The sequence below is a fragment of the Castor canadensis genome, chromosome 3 (genome assembly GCF_047511655.1).
Source record: "Castor canadensis chromosome 3, mCasCan1.hap1v2, whole genome shotgun sequence".
In the NCBI taxonomy this organism is placed as follows: domain Eukaryota; kingdom Metazoa; phylum Chordata; class Mammalia; order Rodentia; family Castoridae; genus Castor; species Castor canadensis.
In genome coordinates, this window is record NC_133388.1 from 92,349,980 (window position 1) to 92,365,495 (window position 15,516).

General features: G+C 32.4%; 1 pseudogene; it reads right to left on the bottom strand.

The window, feature by feature from the left end:
* Positions 1-439: 439 nt before the first annotated feature.
* On the bottom strand, positions 440-8,979 carry LOC109681046 (olfactory receptor 4K13-like; annotated as a pseudogene).
* Between the last annotated feature and the right edge of the window lie 6,537 nt (positions 8,980-15,516).

Below are 15,516 nucleotides of genomic sequence, written 5' to 3' on the forward strand. Positions count from 1 at the left end.
AGCAGTAGTTATTCTGGTACTCAGACAAACAGCTATGATGAGTTGCTGTATGCATTTTTTAAGTTCAGATAACCATTAACAACAAAAATAATAACAATAACTTTTTTTTTACAGAATTTGAATACATGCTGAAATTGTCCTGGTGATATAGCTCAGTCATGGAGAACTTACCTAACATGACCAAAGCTCTCAGCACTAAAATATTTTGACACAACAATAAAAGAAGCATAAAAACAATGTTTATTGATGAAGAAACTAAATTAGAGGATTTTTGAAAATTTTTCATGAAAAATGTTGGACTTAAATGTGTATTTGCTAAACTTTGGTTGTCTTTTATTTTTAACAAAGGTCAGAAAAGTTGTTTTCTTTTAAAGAATTACATCTCCTATTTCCTTACACTGAAGTTAAAATACATTAAAAGTCAATTCCTTAATGATGTTCAAATAAGAAAGTACAGAAATGTTACCTTAAAAGTGTGTGTTGAATTCAAATGTTTGTCTATCTTCTTACTGCCTGTTTTTATCTCTTGATTTCTTAATGTACAAATAATGGGGTTTAAGAGATGTGTGAAAATTGTGTAAACACAGAGAGAATGTTATGTACTCTGTATCTGTTAAAGGGCCATATGTAGATAATAATGAATGGAACCAAAAGGAGATTTACAACTGTGATGAGAGCTGAGATTACAGAAGGCATCAAAGGCTTCACTGGTAACACTGTGCCTAATTGAGAATATCAGAACTGTGAAGGAGACAAGGAAAAGAAGGAAGCAAACCAGTGACAGGAGACCATTGTCAGCAATAATTATGAATTGTAGCATCTACTTTACTTGTAGGCAAGTAGGATCACAAAGGGAAGGTCACAGAGCAAACTGTTACAATACTGGGTCCATGGAACCACAAATTCAATGTGAAGGTCATCTAAGTAGGAGAGTACAAATGCAGCTTCATAGGAGCATAACAGTAGCCTGATGAGCACTTGTAGGCTCATGAAGGTAATGTAATGGAGAGGTTTGCATATAGCAACATACCTGTATATTGCCAAGGCTACAAGGAACATCATATCACTCCCACTCAGGAGGTTCATGAAGAACATCCTAAAATAACATTTCCACCTGGATGTGGTCTTCTTTTTTTCAGAGGAAATCCACAATCATCTTGACTGTAGCAAAAGAAGCCAGAATCGTATAAATGCAAGAGTGATTGATAAGCAGATTGGTATGCTAGTGTGAGTCAAAGGCTACAGTGACCAAGATGAGATTTCTTGTCACAATCCACACATGGATGGCAGAGAATCTTAGGAAGAACAAAATCTGTGTATTCTGAGATTTGGAAAATTCCAGAAAATGAATTGAGATACCATTGAATGGTTTGCCTTTTCTGTACTGTGAACTTTGTCGCACAATGATCTAAGCTAATGGGAATAAAAAGCAGGTCAATTGGGTTTACTGGAAAGGAAGGTTCATGTTGATGTACAAAGTACTTGCACTTACAAATGACCCCTAGACTTTGGAATTTTATTGGTCAAGTGTCTCTTAATGACCCAGAGAAATATATCAAGTAGTCAATAGAATTCAAAATATGACTTTCTGAAAGACAAAAATACAGTGTAATACATGAAGCCAGGAATGTATAGGAGGTGAACTTAGAATCCGTAGAATACCATGTGACACCTCATTAGGCAACACAGAGTAAGGAAATCTCCTTTTGAGGGTGAAGTTTCCTGTAAACTAACATCAGAGAATTAGACTGCATGACATTTAGAATGTCTTTTCATGCTATAAATATATCCATGAATAAGATAATGACTAGAGTGAGTTCTAAATTTTCTGCACAATATTGACTATTTTAATGGGTTTTTAAGTCTGGAAATTATAAATGTAGTAAATATACCTAAGGTTCTCAAGAACCACATTTTGAAAAAGATATTTATGAAGAAATATGAATTAGGTCTTGAGAAATATACCTCTTCTCTTCCATGATTCATTTTTTCATCAGTCCCTCACAACTTGTCCTAGTATTGATCAAAGTAGATTATGTGTACATTGTAAATATCACAATGTTGTACAATTAATATATGCTAATAAAAAAATTAAAAGTAGTAAAAATGTGTTACATATAATATTAAACATATTTGTATCATGTATAACATATAGATGAATTTCATATATATATACATACAATTTATTCACTCAATATTTCACATTATTCACATCAAATGCTTTTGTTAGAATTTTAGGCAAGGAATACAAAGTACAGCAGAAAGGACACAGCAATATCTAACTGAATTTATTCAATTTTCCATTGACTTCATAAATTCAATTATTTATTGCTATGTAGAGGATAATTGGTTAGCTTGTACATATGCTTCCAATGGCAGAGCTTGAGGTAACATATATGTGGGTAAAGAAGTACAGTTATTTTAGTATAAATATCTAAACTTATGACATATTTATCAACATGCTTATTACAAAGCTGGTATTACTGGTTAAGATTAAAAAATTACTTTTCTTGGTAATAATTTTAAACCTATTTCAGTTTTTACAAAATTCCTTCAGTAAATGAAGTACAGACAAATTTTTGTGCCAATGTTACATACCAGGGAGAGCAGAGATGTTTTCATGTGAAGGTGCCTATGTAAATCCAAGGAGTGCCTTTACATGACCTTTACTTTTATACACATTATTTCTTTAGTTTACTTTCCCACTTAGAAATGAAGAAGAGAGATCACAATGCCATATATTGATTTTGTTTGGCACAATCTTATATGAACACTCATCTAATTGGGCACCTATTTCCTCTTTACAAAACATATCTTTTGACTGATTTCTTACTCTAAGAAATTTGAATTGTTGCACAATAGCTAAATAATATCAAATATGTAGTTAAAAGTATTCATTTCCATATCCAGAAATGTTACAGTTTTTTCAAGTTCAAGTCTAGTATTTTAAGGATATATACTAATGTGCTTTTTACAACCTCATTTACAAAATAGCTTATATACATTCTAATGTTTGGAAAGAGTATATGTCAAAAACCAGTGAATGAATATCTGTTAAATGAATGAATGCATAATTCAGATTCAGGATTTAGATTAAAATAGGATTTAAAGCAAAATCCACAAGAATTGTGAATACTAATAGTATTTATTTTTAAATGTCAATTGAATGTTAAAACATCTTAAAAACAGAAACAGTTTGTGCTAATGGGAAAAATAATCATGCCAAATATAGAAGCATAACAAAACATTAACATTTTAATACTACTTGAATAGCTGTTCAGAAAAATAATACATTAGAACAGTGTGTGTGTGTGTTTGTGCATGTGTGTGTATAATTCTAATGTGAATTTTAGTGTATGTTTGTATTTGTGTCTATTTTACTAAGAATACAGTTTTCATATATGTATGTTACTTACCTTGATTTTTCACTTAGTACATTAAAATATATTCATGAAAGCACATGTCATTTGTACTTATTCTTTTTGTAATTTTCTGTTCAGTTTAGTTGTCCATTTATTCAAAGGGTTGTTGATTCTTTGCAGGGTTTGTATTTTGAGCTTCTGTTGTGATCTGGTTGTTAACCCTTTGCCAAATGTATAGGTGGTAAAGATTTTCTCCTATTCTGTAGGTTGTCTTTTCAGCCTAATGATTGTTTCCTTTGCTGTGCAGAAGCTTTTTATTTCCATAGTTTATTTTTACAATTTAACATATAAAATTGCAGTCATCTAACAGAATGTTTTCATTATATCCTTGTCTTCTTGAAATGTTTGTAATTATGTAGCTAATTTACCAATCTTCAAATGTCTCTCAATCTCCACAATGAATCCTTTACTCAACATACAAATATAATATTGTTTATAATCTTGTGGAAACAGTCTCTGCTGCATTTATGGCTTCATTCAATATTCAGGAACTGTAACACTTTATTACTTTCCTGTTATTTCATACATCTTTGTTTTTGATTTTGTGAAATAGAAAGGAACATCAGAAGAATTAGGCAAATTTGTCTTAATCCTAAATTGCTTTCATTATTCTAGTGTTGTAATGCTTCTTTCCTCAAATCAATGTTGTTCCTTCAAGAAAATTTACTTTTATATTAATCATAATACATGTTATATATGTGATCAACACAGTTGTTGATAAAGTGAGTGAAAGTAGAAAAGTACTTAAAAAGAAAACCTATTTTTAAAAAATTTGCTTTGATTTTTGGAGTGCATTAACAAATGTATATAATTATGGAACAGATAGATCTATTGCATATCAAAGAATTTTTCAAATTTTCTCTATGATTGTTTACTGAAACTTATACTAATCTATGATTATCCTTTAAAGACATTTTCATAACCACAAATATCAACTAAGTCCAGAAGATCATTAGGGAATACTTTGAAAACTTATATTTAAGTAAACTTGAATATCTACATGAAATACATAAATTTCTGGATGCATATAATCAAACAAAATTTAACCAACAAGATATTAAGCACCTACATAGACCTATAGAAAGCAATGAGATTCAAGCAGCAATAAAAAGCCTCCCTACGAATAAGATCCCAGGACCTGATAGATTCACAGCTTAATTCTACCAGACCTTTAAAGAAGAACTAATACCAATATTTCTCAATCTTTTCCAGGAAATAGAAAGGGAAAAACACTTCTAAACTCATTCTATGAAGCCACTATTACATTCCAAAACCTAATGAAGATGCAACAAAAAAGAGAATGACAGAGCAATGAATATAAACACAAAAATTCTCAACAAAGTACTGGCAAACAGAATTAAACAACATATCAAAAATATTATACACCACGATCAAGTTAGTTTCATTCAAGGGATGAAAGGATGGTTCAACATAGGTAAGTCTTTTCTTTGCTTTTTAGTTTTTCTCTTTTCTCCTTTTATTTTATCATTTTTACATTTACTTACATGTGTCAACATATGTAAATCAATAAATGTAATACAGCATATAAGCAGAAGCAAGGACAAAAGTCATGATCCTCTAAATAAATACAGAAAAAGCCTTTGACAAAATTGAGCACCCCTTCATGACAAAAGCTCTGAATAAAGTAGGAATAGAAAGAATGTTCCTCAACATAATAAAGACTATATTTGACAAAGCATAGCCAAAATATACTAAATGTAGAAGAACTAAAACTATTCCTGCTAAAGTCATGATTTTGACAGGGATGCCCACTTTCCCCACTCCTATTCAATATAGTTTTAGAATTCCTAGTCACAGCAACAAGACAAGAGCAAGAAATAAAAGGGATTCAAATAAGGAAGGAAGAAGTCAAATTAACCCTATTGGCAGATGACGTGATCCTCTACCTAAAAAACCCTCTAAAAACGCCTTCAAAAAACTCATAGAAATCATAAACTCCTTTTGTAAAGAAGTAGGATACAAAATTAATATACAGAAATCTGTAGCCTTCCTATACACCAACAATGAACAGACTAAGAAAGAAATCAGGGAAAAAAATCCCATTTACAATAGCCTCAAAAATAAAATATGTTGGAATAAATTAAATGAAGGAAACCAAAGACCTTTCAATGAAGACTATAAATCACTAAAGAAAGAAATCGAAGAAGACATTATAAGATGGAAAATTTTTTCATGTTCATGGAATGGTAGAATCTACATTGTGGAAATGGCCATCCTACCAAAAGCAATCTACATGTTCAACACAATCCCTAACAAAATCCCAATAACATCCTTCACAGAGATAGAAAAATCAATTCTAAAATTCATATGGAAACCCAAAACACCTGGAATAGCCAAAGCAATCCTGAGCAAAATGTCCAATGCTGGAGGTATCAGAGTTATGACTTCAAGCTATGCTAGAGAGCCAAAACTATAAAAGCAGTATGGTATTGGCACAAAAACAGACCTAAAAACCAATGGATCAGAATAGAAAATCCAGATATAAACCTATTCAGTACAAACAACTGATCTTTGACAAAGGAGACTAGAACACATGATGAGATAGACAGTCTCTGCAACAAATATTGGTGGGAAAACTGGATATCCAAATGTAGAAGACTGAAACTATATCCTTTTCTCTTACCTTGTACCAATATCAACTTAAAGTAGATTGACAGCCTTAATATAAGGCCTGAAACTAAAAAACAACTTCAGCAAGTAGTAGGAAATGCACTGGAACATATAGGCATAGGAAACATCTTCCTAAATACCACTAAAAAGACTCAGCATCCAAGAGAAAGAATGAACAAATGGAATTGCACAGTAAAATAAACAGTCTGGGAATAATACCCAGAATTTATGGGGAAGTCAAAATAATTTTCAAAGAATCAACATCCTACTGAAGAAATAGGCACATGAATTAAATAGGGAATTCTCAAAAGAAGACTTATACATGGCCAATAAATACATGAAGAAGTGTTCAGATTCCTTGGCTATGAAAGAGAAGCAAATTAAAAGTACACTTAGATTTCATAGCACTCCAGTTAGAATGACCATCATCAAGAGCAAAAACAACAACCAATGCTAGTGAAGATGTGGCGAAACAGGGACCCTTTATACATTGCTGGTGGGAATAAAAATTAGTACAACTAGTATAGAAAACAGTATGGAGATTCCTCAAAAAGCTAAAGATAGAACTGCTATATGATCCCATTATGCCACTCCTGGCCATATATCCAAAGGAATGTCAGTCAGGATACAGTAGAGATGCTTGTATACCTGTATATATTGCAGTACTCTTCACAATAGCCAAGCTATGGAATCAACCCAGATGCCCTACAAATGATGAATGAACATATACATTTATATACATATATGAGAAAATGGAGTTTTACTTAGCCATAAAAAAGAATTACACCATGTGGTTTGAACGTAAGTGGATGTAACTGTAAAGTGAAGTAAGCCAGGCTCAGAAAGAAAAGGACCTCTTGTTTTCTCCAATATGAAGAAGATAGATCCAAAAGATAAACACATACACAAAACAAACATTATCATATACAAACATATATGGAGAGTAGAACATGTTTGTAATAGTGGAACAACTCTACAGAACTTTAGGAAAGAGGGAAAGGAAAGAGGACTGATAAAGCCTCAACAATGTTGAAAAAAATAAAATCTAAGATAGAGGATATAAGGATATATATTGAAAGCTATTGAAAAATGGGGGTTGGGAGATAAAGGGATTCGGGTGAATAAAGGAAAGGGTTAAATGGACCAAAGTAAGTATACTTAGAGTGGGGATACATTGTGAAAGCCCTTGGACCATTGGCTTAGATTTTAATAATGAAAGACAGGACTGTAAAATAGGTACAGTGTGTGGGGTCAGTTACTTGTAGGAGAGGATGAATGAAGGGTATTGAGGTGAGGGAATATGGTTGAAAGATTTCATATACAAAGTAGAAAAAAGAAAATCTTCTACAGTTGTTTTAAGTGAGACAGGGAGCAGGTCAAGGGCATGGGACAGTGGGAGTGATCTACTCAATATATAATATAAACTTCTTGGAATTGTCACAATGAATCTTCCCTGTAAAATGAGTACATCCAGATAAAAATTAATGAATAAAAAAGAAATTTTAACCTTAAGAGCTATATAACACACACATACACTCAAAGGGTTTGGAGGAGGAAGGCAGAGACAGAAAAAAGAGAAAATGTTTATTTTCAAAAGTCATTTTGTCGGATATGGCCTCCATCTTTTCTATAGGAATAGTGATCTTTAACTTTTCATTTGCTTTGAAAAACTTGAAGACTATTCGCAAATGGCTAGAGATAATGATATTAGTTTTGAAATCAATATTTTAATTCTAATGCATGACTTCCTCTTAAATAAATCCCTAATTTAGGACGTTTTGACTTACAATTTTTCCATTTTATTATGAAAGTGATACACATTCAGTGGAAACTGTACTTCAAATTTTGAATTTTAGTCTCTGCTGGGCTAGAAAAATATTTAATGATACTTTCTTGTGATGATGGATAGCAGCACTGAGCCACAACTCTGAGTCCTTACACAATCACAAGGCAAACAGTCAATGCTCTGCAGTATACTGTGTTGCTAAAATCTATTATGCTTAGTAGGTTTCTAACATATTCCACTTAAATATTTTAAATTTTAGTTAAGCTTTCAGGATTTAGCCCCTTTGTAAGACAAAGAGTAACTCTATAATCAAACCAAGTATTAAAAAATGAGATTTAGGACTGGTGGAATGGCTCAAGTGGTGCAGCACCTGTCTATTAAGCTTAAGACCCTGATACAAAACCCCAGTACCATCAAAAGAGTTGAAATTTAATCACATGACATCATTAAAATATGAAAGTCAAATTGTAATCAAACATCTAGTTGCTTAATTTATAAAGAGCAGGATACTCGGGTATTTGAAAATGAATGATTCATTCTTTAAAAATTATGCTTAAATATTTTCTGTATCCATATATACAATATGTAATTAAAGCAATTATAGATTATGTAAGATTTGGCAAAATCATGTTTCACTCACATTTGATTAACTCACTTAAAAAATAGAATAGGATTTGCTAGGTCTGGTAGGTTTGTGATCACAATGAAATAACATTTCTTTGGGAATAAAGGTGGAGATTTTATTCAGTTAATGGTTTCTACTTGAGTAATCCCTGTTGTAATGGATTAGAAAAGTTATTAGATTTTGAAGTTTCATATGGAACCTGTTTAGGTGATGGAAAATAAAGTAATTTGAAGTGTACCACAGTTTATTCAATTTTAACTTACCACATACTCCCATACTTATCATGAAACTTGCTGTATGTGTATGACAAATGGAGTGGAAATGCTCTCCAGACCTATACAATTCTATTACATTGGAAGCGACCAGGTGACTTTCTACATTTGATACTATGAGCAATGTGCTTAAAACTGATATCCAGGAATGTTTTTATATTATTTTCATGTATTTTAAAGCTTCTCACCATGACTTACCAATTCTGCAGAGTATTTCAGATTATCACTGAACTGAGGAGGCATTGAAACATGGAGAGTTTTTGTTTCCAAAAATAATGGTGCTATCTTTAAAATAATATAAAAATAAGTCTTTTGAAAAGAATCACAAATACTAAGGAAAATAATCGAAACATGATTTATTTTGTATCTTGATAATACCCATCTGATATCAAATATCAGTGGTAATTGTTAAACATGCCATTTTTTCCCCTTTGTCACAACAAAGACAATCTTCTGGGGCATGATTATGTTGACCTACTATGGACAATAATTAAGAGGAGCAATGTAGTCACTATCTGGTCTGGAGTATCCCAATAGGATAATTTACCTGAAGAATATTTTAAAAAATCAACATATAACTAACATATAAAATACAACTAGCATTTACTGTACACTACTTTAGCTTCTATATTTTAGGGGGAGAGATGGGTTAAACCCATGGCCTTGAGCATGCTAGGCAAGTTCTTTACCACTTGAACAATGTCCCAGCCCTTTCATCTGCATTTTGCTTCTGAGATAGATTCTCATTGGCTTTGCCTAGATTGAACTTGAAGTTGCCCCCACCCCTTCAATAGCTGAGGTTACAAGCATATGCTATCATTTCCAGCTTTTAGGCACTAATTTTGAAGCACAGCTAGCCTAATATATAAGGCATTAAGACATCTAGCTAAGTAATTATGTTTCCAGCTCTTGTATAACCACCTTGAATTCTTCCAAGTTTCTATATAGATTTCTGTAACCGAGTGCTCCAAACAAGAGTGATCTTACTTTCTGATTGACTAGACCATACAGCAAGGCCACTGTCTTAAGACACTACATACGTCTACAGATATTGTTAAGGGCTTGGGACAAATTGGTCATGCAACATGAAATATGAGGAACTTGACAGCATCCACCATGAGAATTTTCTCTTAACATCTACCACAAGACTTTTACTGTCTTTAGGAATTCAGGACTTACTGTAACTGATTTACAAAGGCAAGGTGACTCTTATCCTGGAAACTGCACCAAATGAGCAGATTGCTTTTACTTGGCCAGAAATCAACTGTTCCAGTTCAGTCATATCCAGTTCAGGAACTAGTAGCCATATGTGGTTACTTAAGCACTTAATATATGGGTAGTATGATTATGATATGGAGTTTTAAATTATGTTTTAATTATGTCACACTACACTTAAACAAAACACTTGATTCCATCATTAAAACACCTAAAAAGTAGTTTAACAACTTTATATGTAACAGTATTTCTTTAGCATTAAATATACTGAAATCTAAACACAAAATTTAGTGTACAAAATGAATTGAGTGGTAAGTGTATAATACATACTGGAATTTGAAAGCAGTAAAAAATTGCATTAATAGTTTTAATGCCAATTGTATATTCAAATGATAATCCTTGGGGGCACATTGGACTAAAGAAAATGTTTATAATTAATTTCAACTTTTTAAGCTTTTAAATGTAGCCATCAAACATTTTGATGTATTTTGCTTTCATTTTTATTTAATGGCAAATTGTTTCTAATTCTTCTTATGGCATTTAAAAACGTATGGGCTATTTAGTTATATACTGTTTAAGAAATAATTTTTTATTTTCTAGGAATTTTATTATCAATTAAACCAATTGTCAGAAAATGTACTCTGATTGCAGTCCTTCTAAATTTATTGAGAATTATTTTATTACTGAAAACATGGCCAGTATTGATACATATACCAGAGATATTTAAAAAGAAAAAATACTCCTTTGGAGTATTCTAAAAATGTCAAGTAGGTCATGTTAATTGTTTTATTCAAGCTTTCTATACCCTTATTGATTTTTTCTTACTACCTTTTCTGTCACTAAGAGAGGGAATATTAAAATTTTCTACTGTAAAGATTTTCCCATTTCTCCTCTCATTTTGGCCAGGGTTTTTCTCACTTCCTTTGCTAAGTATCTTACAGTGAACAAAATGGCATGACACAAGATTTATCCAGCCCAAAATGAAAAGGTCAAAATTGAGGACACTTGTGCTGGTGGGGTGGCTGAAGTAGTAGAGAACCTGTCTAGCACGTGTGAGGTTTAAACCCCAGTACCACCAAAAAAAAGAAAGAAAGAAAGAAAGAAAATTGAGAACCCCGCTTTACATTATAAATAGAATGCTGTTTTTATACATTCAAAAATAAGAACATTGTTGAAAAATGTATTTTATTCATTTATTTTTCTGATATATATTCTTTTTTTATTGTTATACTGGGTGGGGGTACATTGTGGCATCTACAAAAGTTCTTACAATATATCACATATGTCATACTTAAATTCATCCCCTCCATATTTCTCCTGTATCTCCCTTCCCTGCATTCCTGAAATTGTTTCAGCAGGCATCATTTTTCCTTTTACATACAGGTGTATGCAGTATTTACAAGATACTTACCTTGCCCCACCCTTTCCTCCCACCCCAGGCAGGACCTGTTCCACCCTCCTGTTCTCCAATTTTGTAAAAGAGAAAACAATGACATTTTTTGCTTACAATAGGCACAGAGAGTTTCCTTATGGCACTCCCATGTATATATGTATCATTGCCTGAATTGGTTCATCTCCTCTGTTTTTATTCTTTCTACCTTAGTTCCTTTCTCATGATGGTTTCAACAGGCTTGACACTTCTATATTCATTCTTGTGTAGTGAGAACATCAACCATATTCACCTTCTTAATTTCCTTCTTTACTCCTCTTATATGTGAACTCCTCTTTCATAATATTGTTGTATTTGTCTATATTCTACATATGAGAGAAAACATGTGACTTTTGGCTTGAATCTGCTTAAATTTATTTAAGATGATATTGTCCAGTTCCATTCATTTACCTTCAAATTACTAAATTTCATTCTTCTTTGTGGTTAAATAAAATTCCATTGCATATAAATACCACATGTTTTTAATCCATTCAGCAGTCATGGAGCATCTTGGCTATTTCCATAGCTTGGTTATTATAAATAGTGCTGCAATAAACATGGGTGTGCACTTGTCTTTTTCATAACCTGGCTTACATTCCTTCAGGTATATGCATTGAAGTAAAATTTTTGCATCATATGGCAGTTCCATTTTTAGTTTTTGAGGAGCCTCCATACTGCTTTCTAGTACTAATTTACATTCCCAGTAGCAGTGTATGATGGTTCCTTTTTACCCATACTCACCAACATTTATTTTTTTTTCTTAATAATAGCCACTCTAACAGGAGTGAGGTAGAATCTTAATGTTGTTTTGTATTTTCTTTATGGTCAGGGATGTTGAACATTTTTTCATGTTTTTAGCCATTTGGAATTCTTCCATTGAAAAAGATCTGCTAATTTTTTTGTTCATTTCGTCATTGGGTCGTTGATTTTTTGGGAGTTTAGGTTTTAAGCTCCTTTATATTCTGGTTATTAATGTCTTGTCAGTTGGATGTATAGCTGGCAAAGATTTTCTTCCATGGCAGTATGTTTAATTTAGAGGCTATTTCTTTTGTTGGGCAGAAGTTTTTAATTTCATGTAATCCCATTTGTCAATCTTTTCTCTTAGTTGCTGTGTTCAATTTTGGAAGTTATTGTCTATGCCAGTATATTCTGTGCTCTTTCCTGCACTAGCTTCAAAGTTTCAGGTTTTATGCTAAGGTCCTCAATCCCCTTTGAGTTGCTACTTTCTGCAGGCAGATAACCAGTTTTCCCTGCAACATTTGTTGAAGAGGCTGTCTTTTCTACATTGTGTATTTTTGGCACCTTTGTCAAAAATCATGTGTGCATAAGTGCATGAATTCATATCTGGGTCTTCTATTCTGCTCCATTTGTCTCCTTGTTTTTGTGCCAGTACCATGCTGTTTTTACTCCTATGGTGGTGTTGTATAGTTTGAAGTCAGGTATTGTGGTACCTCCAGCATTGCACTTTTTGTTCAGTATTGCCTTGGCAATTCACAGTCTTTTTTGCTTCCAAATGAACTTTAGGATTGATTTTTCAGTCTCTGTGAAGAATGTCATTGAAAGTTTGATGGAAATTGCATTGCACATGTAGAATGCTTTTGTTACTCTACCAATTTTCACTATATTGATTCTACCAATCCATGAGCATGAAAGATATTTCCATCATTTTTAGTCTTCTTTGATTTCTTTCTTCAATGGTTTATAGGTTTACTTGTAGAGGTCTTTTACATCCTTTGTTAAGTTTATTCTTAAGTATTTTATTTTTTCAGGCTATTTTAAATGAAATTATTTTCCTACATTCCTTCTCAATCTGTTCATTGTTGGTGAATAGAAAGGCTACTTATTTTTGTAAATTGATTTTGTAGAAAACCTGTATTTTATTTTATTTTATTTTTTTCCATTTTTCTTTTATTATTCATATGTGCATACAAGGATTGGTTCATTTCTCCCCCCTGCCCCCACCCCCTCCCTTACCACCCACTCTGCCCCCTCCCTCTCCCCCACCCTCAATACCCAGCAGAAACTATTTTGCCCTTATTTCTAATTTTGTTGTAGAGAGAGTATAAGCAATAATAGGAAGGAACAAGGGTTTTTGCTGGTTGAGATAAGGATAGCTATACAGGGCATTAACTCACATTGATTTCCTGTGCGTGTGTGTTACCTTCTAGGTTAATTCTTTTTGATCTAACCTTTTCTCTAGTATCTGTTCCCCTTTTCCTATTGGCCTCAGTTGCTTTAAGGTATCTGCTTTAGTTTCTCTGCTTTAAGGGCAACAAATGTTAGCTGGTTTTTTAGGTGTCTTACCTATCCTCACCCCTCCCTTGTGTGCTCTCGCTTTTATCATGTGCTCATAGTCCAATCCCCTTGTTGTGTTTGCCCTTGATCTAATGTCCACATATGAGGGAGAACATACGATTTTTGGTTTTTTGAGCCAGGCTAACCTCACTCAGAATGATGTTCTCCAATTCCATCCATTTACCAGCGAATGATAACATTTCATTCTCAATCTGTTCATTGTTGGTGAATAGAAAGACTACTTATTTTTGTAAATTGATTTTGTAGAAAACCTGTATTTTAAATGTCTGCTCCAGATGATGATTTACCTTTCACCTCAATGGGTTTTCAATGAATTAAAAAAATTTTGATGAAATCCAATTAAATGTTTTAGAGTGGTACTTTTTGTACTGCTTCAGAAATCAAGATATGAAGGCAAATTATGTTCTTTACATTCTGTTTTGTTAGGTGTAGATTCATCTTGATCAATGTTTTCTGAATAGGGTGAGATGGAATCTCAGTGACTTGTATTTCTTTTATGGCTAAAAATGTTGACTATTGCTTCATTTATTTGTTAATCATTTGTATTTCTTCTTATGAGAACTGTTAAGTTAATGTGTCCACTTATTAATCAGATTATTCTTTTGGTGTTCAATTTTTTGATCTCTGTATATATACTGGATGCTAATCCTTCATCTGATGAATGTCTTTTAAAAATTTTCTAGCATTTTGTTGGTTTTTTCATCATTCTGGTAATTGTTCTTTTTGATGAGCAGAAGCTTTCTAATTTCATGCAATTTTTTCAGTTCATGTTATTATAACCTGGGTAAAAGAGAATCATATTTAGAAAATAGTTGCCTATAACTATGTGTTTAATTGTTTTCTTGTAATATTCAAAGTTTGAGGTCAGGTCTTTCATTAAGATCTTTGATCCATTGTAACTGATTTTTATACAATTTGAGAGATAGGAGTAAGGTTTTAGTCTTCCAAATGTGAATATCCACTATTATTCTTATGGGTCTATAGTTTAAGTCAATGTCTGGGTTATGGTATGACTAGCATAGCTTTTTTTGATCAATCACAATTTTTCTATTCAGGAACTGTTATTTTTCTATATAAATTTTAGGATTCACTTTTCTACTTCTGTAAAGAATGACATTGGAATTTTGATGGGAATTGCATTAAATTTGCACAGCAATACCTTTTGTACTGTCTCAGAAATTATAACCATTTTCACAATATTATTTCTGCAGATCCATGAGCATGGGGTGTCTTTTCATCTTCTAGTACCTTCTTTAATTTCTTCAAGTATTTACAGTTTTCATTACAGAGGTTATTACCTCTTTAGTTAAGTTTACTCCTGGGTATTAATTTGTTTCACTCAAATTTATTTTTAAAAAAAAATTTAAACATTTTAATTAGTATATATTAGTTGTACATAGGGGTTTCATTATGACATTTACATATATGCTTAGAGTGTACCTTGATTAGAACACCCCTATTTTCCCTAATCCTTCTTCCTCCCTTTCTTAAAACAATTTCAACAGGTTTCACACTTTTATTTTTATACAATATACACAACACCTGGAACAAGTTCACCCTTCCACCTCTTCATTCGCCCTTCCTACTTCCACTGGTAACCATCCACAAACAGGTTGTATTTTACCTTCTTGTACTTCATTTTTAAAGTGTGTTAATTGTTCAAAGGCATTTTGCTGTGTTTATTTCACACATATTATGTTTTAATCAGATTAACCCACTCTATTCCTCTTTCTACCCCAGTGCCTTGTATTATTCAACAGCTTTCAGTAGTTCATTATGCCATCTTCATATATGTATAAAATGTATTTTGATATTATTCA